The following is a 6,000-nucleotide window of genomic DNA, read 5'->3' on the forward strand; positions in this document are numbered from 1 at the left end:
AAATACAAAGAAAAATGATATATGATAATTTCATGATCATATAAAAATAAAATGTAATTTTTGTGGGGTTTTTGGTATCCGAAGGGGTCCGGAAAAGTCGTTTTTTTCGCAAAAAAGGTCAGTTTGTAAAACGTCTAGGGGTTCAGAATAGCGATATGGTATAAGGCATTTTTAATAAAATAGAGCCAATGATTTTGTTTGAAATGTGGGCTTTTAAAACATAGTTTTGAGCTGTACAGGTTTTAATATAATATATATAACTGACGATAAAACGCTCAATAAATATCCAAAACACGTTGGTATCAAAACAACCAACACATAACACATAACCATTAGGGTTTAACGACTTAACATATTTAATCACATAATAATACACATAATTTATCATTATTATAATATAATATAAGCGTAATTCCTCGGTCGTTACACCAATAGCTGCAAGACACTCAAACACCAACTCAAACTGTGGATAAGATGCTGGTAGATTAACTTGAAGGTTTTTCAAATATTGCTCAGCAACTGCTAACCTCAGACATGTCAAATCAAGACTACCAAACCATCCTTCTCACCTACAGAGAGGAAGTGGAGAAACAACAAGAAAAGATTGTGGATGAAGATGATAGAGATGGAAATATGGATGCTTCGCTCTCCAAGACATTTTCTGTAGATATGAAGGAGGCACTCACAAGATTTAGGGAGGAGTACATAACAATCCTTGTAAGCAATGCAAAAGTGCTTACTCCACAAGAAGTATATGATGCCATTATAGAGGTCTACAAAGCTCAACTCAAAGCTTTAAATTATATTGGAAAGGCTATTGAAAAGACTATGAATGGTCATCAATATGAAGTCAATAAGATGGTTAACATGAGAATTGATGAATTGATGCCCACTCTAAATGATATGAAAAAAAAATACATCAGGTTCTCAGAAAAGCTATACGCTCTCTCCCTTTCTCTCACTCCTGTTGAAGAAAGCATCAAGAAGCTAAAAGATTCCTTCATTTCCTTGCATAATATGATCCAAGAGCAAATCACCAACAACAATGATAACAAGTTCAAGTTGGATCAATTATACAAAGCTAGGTTTGATCCTTCTGCTTTGGTCATACAAGAGATCAGAAATGCAGTACAAAATTCTCTTGGTACCTATCTTTCATCCAGTTTACAGACTACTCCTTCTACTTCCACAAATCTTCAAAAACAAGCTCTCCAACAACAAGTCTCAGAACTATAATCTTCAAATGCATCTCTCACAACTCAAGTCTCTCAGCTCACTTCTCTAGTACAAAGTCAACAACAAGACATCAAGTCCTAATATACTCCCAAAAGTATTTTCAGATGCAGACCAGTGTGTCAATTAGAGCTATTATAGGTGCTTTGAATGTACCCCTTCAGGAAACACCTCAAATGGTAACGGCCCAAATCCCTCAACACTCAACCTTGCCTGTTGCCAAGCCTAAGGGGGGATGATGGAGCCCAAGCTAAAATCCAGTCAACTATCAAGCAAAAGTAAAGATGATATTGGACTTGAAAGACTCAAGATGGCAGCTGAAGACCCTTTCCTTGACAAGGAGTTTGCTGAGTTTCTAGAAGCCTTGAGAGTCTCCCTCAACTTCAATCATTTCATATACAATAATGATGTGGATAAGAATATCAATTTCCTGAGGGTAGCTGGTGACAAAACAAAACTTCAGAGAAAAAAGGGTAGTTGTGAATGTCAATGATTCAGGAGTTGACAGGTGTCTCTTTCTTTCTCGCAATCAAGAAGGGTATCTGAGCTGGACATATTCATCAACAGAGTCAAGGCGATGAGTTCAGAGACCACCCTTTTTCTTAATGAGCTTAAAAATGGTCAAGCTGCTTTTCCTGAAGCCTATCTATAGTCAAGCAAAGGGGTGACCTACATCTGTTCTAACATTAAAAGATGCAAGCACTTCCAACTTCTCAAAAAATATGTCATGGGAAATAAAGTTGATGATGATTTTGAAGAATACTGAAACCATGCTACCAAAAACACAAGTCAATCAACGAGATGATGACTTGGATGATGATGAGCAGAAGAATGATGAACATAAAAATTCTGGCTCAAATCCAAGTCAATCAATTAAAAGCAGCGGTAGTCATGTGAATGACAAGAAGAAAGGGAAGGATGAAAAGAAGGGAAATAATGATGGCAAGAAAAAGAAGAGAGATGGAGGAGATGAGAGAGATACCAGAAAGACACTATTAACCCAATTATCCAAAAACCCACCAATCCAAACACAAACACATAGCCAAACAAAATCTCAATATATCCAAACCTCGAAGCTCAAATACATGTACGAACAAACTGCAAATTCTCCACTTAAAATACCCATCAAAGCAAATCAAACCTTCTTGAAGAAACTCTCCAAACCATCTTCATTCAAACCTCCAACCAAAACTCACTTTAAGTCTGCAGGAAGAAAAACTAAAATGATTCAAGTTGAAGTTGGTGCACTTTGGGATTGCTTTAATCAGAATGACTTTCTATCAATTTTAGAAGACATATCAGATGATGACTACTATAAACAGCTGGATGAAGAAATATTCAAAGTCTATGTTATTTCTTTAGAAGAAGTCAAGATCTACTTCAAGGATGGCACCTTCAATTTGTTGAATATAAAAGTTATTGAGAACTACTCAACTGCAGAACTTGAGAGGGTAATAAGTTTGATGAATACAAGGGATTCATTTAAAAAGATGAGGAAGGCTGAGTTGGCTGAAAGGGTGTGACAGAGAGAAATGAAAGACATGCAAGGGAAAGAGCTGAAAGGGAAGAGAATGATAAAAAATATGCTCAGGAGATTGAGATGTTTGAGCAAAGGTCAAATAAACTGAAAGACAAAGGATTGCGACTCAGAAGTTATCAAGGTACAGAATCAACTATCTTGACAGTTACTCCTTGAATGAATGGCTCAAGCTGGTAGAAGCTCTAAGAGGAACATACATCATTGAAAAACTTGAAGTCCTAGTCAGACTCAAAGATCTAACTAGAGAACAACCATGTTATGCGAAGTTCATATAGTCATGTAATTCAATTCTGAATGTAACTACAAGAATGTATAAAAGTTGTACTTTATAAATTTATCAGTATCATTTTATTTAATTTTAACTTGGGGTTAGTCTTGTTATCAGGCATGAATTCATGACAAGTAATCTTCTCACAAGTTAAGGGAGTTTGTTGTGCAAGACATGCCTGTACATAACAAGACTAAGTCATCTTAACAATCCTAAGGATAAGTTATTTGATAATCTATAATTTTGTATTCTGTAATTGTATTTCTTGAGTCTGTAAAAAGGTTAAGTAGATTAGATTGGGGAATTTTTTTGTGAACAGCCATAAAGCTAAGGAATAAACTCTGAAAGAAGATCAATCATGATCATGTCTCAGAGAAAAGTATAGAAGCTTGGAGTTGAATAAGTTTTTTCTAAGAAAAATGCTCCAAGTCAGATATCAACAAGTCATAGATCAAGGGATATCGAGAAGTATATCGAGAAGCCATAAAATGACTTGTAGAGAAGTCTCATGAGATATCGATAAGTCAAGTCTTCATGTAGAGAACCAATATTTCTATAAGTCAAGTATTCATGTAGAGAACTGAAATATTGACAAGTCAAGTCTTCATGCAGAGAACTGAGATATCGACAAGACAAGTCTTCATGCAAAGAACTGAGATATCGACAAGTCAATTCTTCATGTAGAGAACTAGAGATATCGGCAAGTCAAAAAGCTTATATAGAGAACTGGAGATATCGACAAATTATTCTACATGTAGAGAACTTGAGACCTCGACAAGTCAAAAATATATGTAGAGAACTCAAGATATCGATGAGTCATTTTACCTATCGATATGTGACATCTCTACAGAACAAAAGAGATCTCGATAAACCATCTCATAATTCAGAATACAGACAATTTGAAGATTCAAGATTATTAGTCGATAAAATTTTTATCACCGAATTAGAAAGCCTACAAATGCAGCATAAAGAATACAAGATCAAGGACCAAGAACTGGATAAAAGAGGGTCACATACCTAATAGATTCTGCACAGATTTGCTAACACTGGAAATGAGAATGTACAAAAGAGCTTTAGAAACTGTGTTAGTCCATTTTAGTGCAAGTTTTGTAAACCCGTGCATGTTGATCTATAATGCATGTCATGGGTCCTTTTTTTAAAAAAAACAGATTTTGAAAAAATCTTATATTCTCTCTCAACAATTGTAGCTGAGTTCTTATCCTTAAGAACATATATTTATAGCAAAATAAATTTGATTTTAATAAATTAAGTGAGTTTTTTGATAATTTGCCCGTGTGTTTACATTTAAACATATTATCACTACAAGTTCATACATCTGTTTTGTTCCAAATAGCCAAACACTTTCACAGTTAATTAAAATCCAAGAAAACACATTCACCCCCCACCTTTGTGTTGTATTTCATACCTAACAGTATGTATCTGATTAGTCGTTATGATTTACTCTCTTGATTCTTAATTGTATATTTTTTGGGTTTAGATAACTTTCCCCAAATTGATTGTAGTCGATTTATATTTCCTTGCAACAATAATGACAGCATGGACGCGTCTACCATCTAGGACACATCTTGTTCTTCTTAATTAATATATCTGCTATCTGCATAGTGCCTTAAGTCAGGCTTCGTCGCGTATAGTAGCTAAGTAGGACGCGTCTTCGTATAAATAATTTCCATCTTTTCTTTTATAAGTCAAGACGTGTCTTTCTTTTGGACGTGTCCTCCTTTTGAGCATCTATTTTTTCTTTTAAATCATGGACGCGCCTTCATCATTTTTTTTGTTTTCAGCTGGAGGGCGAGGGCTCATCTTCTTCTTCTCCATTCAACCCTTTTGAGGTTCTCAATGCGACTAGGATTCGACTCCCCATATTCTATCTCATTCATTCTAAAATTACCTAAGTTCCACAGAACAAGCTCATCTATCTATAAGAGGAGATCATATGAAAAATGTAACCAATTCTTTCGTTTCTTTAGGCCACTGGCCGTCCGCCGGGAGTTTCAGGTTTAATACCGATATTTTAGCAACAAATCTAATAAATCTAAGTGTAGTGCTTAGGGTATTGGTTTTTTTGGAAAGAGAGTGTGTGCGAGTTGTTTATTTCACGTCATCTAATCTCTCCTCAACATTTTAATCCTTCTTTTATTCTTTGGGAACCATCTAATGAAGAACTTGATTTTGACTGGAAAGAATTGGAAATTACTCTTCCTAAGGCGGAGAAAAATGTTTGGAGGAAGAAAGATAAAATATTGGCATGTGTTGGTCTTAGTTCAACAACTACCGACTTAGAGATTGGCTAAAGCATGATATACTATGACATGTAGGGCATTTGGGTGTGCTTTCTTCGCAGAATGAGGCCTCACATTTTCAACATTGAAAATCTTAAAGTCCCCAAAATGGTACTGAGTCCAAAGCTCCTCTCTCTTGGCGTGGGCGCACCTTTGCATCAGTATATCAAGGAAATTCTGAAATGGTATGATGTGGACCCCATACAGCTTTCTCCAAATTTATATAAACTAACTTGGGCTCTTTACATCATGTATCACGATTGTGAACTGGGCACACCCTCCATGAAGAAGTTTAGCTATTTCTTTAGCATCAGGAAATCTATCCCCGACTATTATTTCTTGGTTGCCAACAGGTGGCTCAATAATAATGATTTCAACGAGGGAAAGATTAGCCATGAGAGGGATTGGAATGAGCCATTTTTTATCTTTATGATGTAAAAGGAAGTAGAGTTCGTTTCAATACTGATCCAAGTAAGCGATGACTCGTCCTAGCCATAGAACGTTCCCTATTCCTTTTATTAACTTCTGATTCTTTCTTTTTTACTTTGAATTAAACTATTTCATTTCTCCATTAGACAAGCAAACTCAAAAAGGGCTCACGGGGAAGAAAAAGAAAAGGTTTGTTAAAGTCCTTAGGTATGTTGGGAAAAATTTTAATC

Source organism: Apium graveolens, chromosome 5 (genome assembly GCF_009905375.1).
Source record: "Apium graveolens cultivar Ventura chromosome 5, ASM990537v1, whole genome shotgun sequence".
NCBI classification, from domain to species: Eukaryota; Viridiplantae; Streptophyta; class Magnoliopsida; order Apiales; family Apiaceae; genus Apium; species Apium graveolens.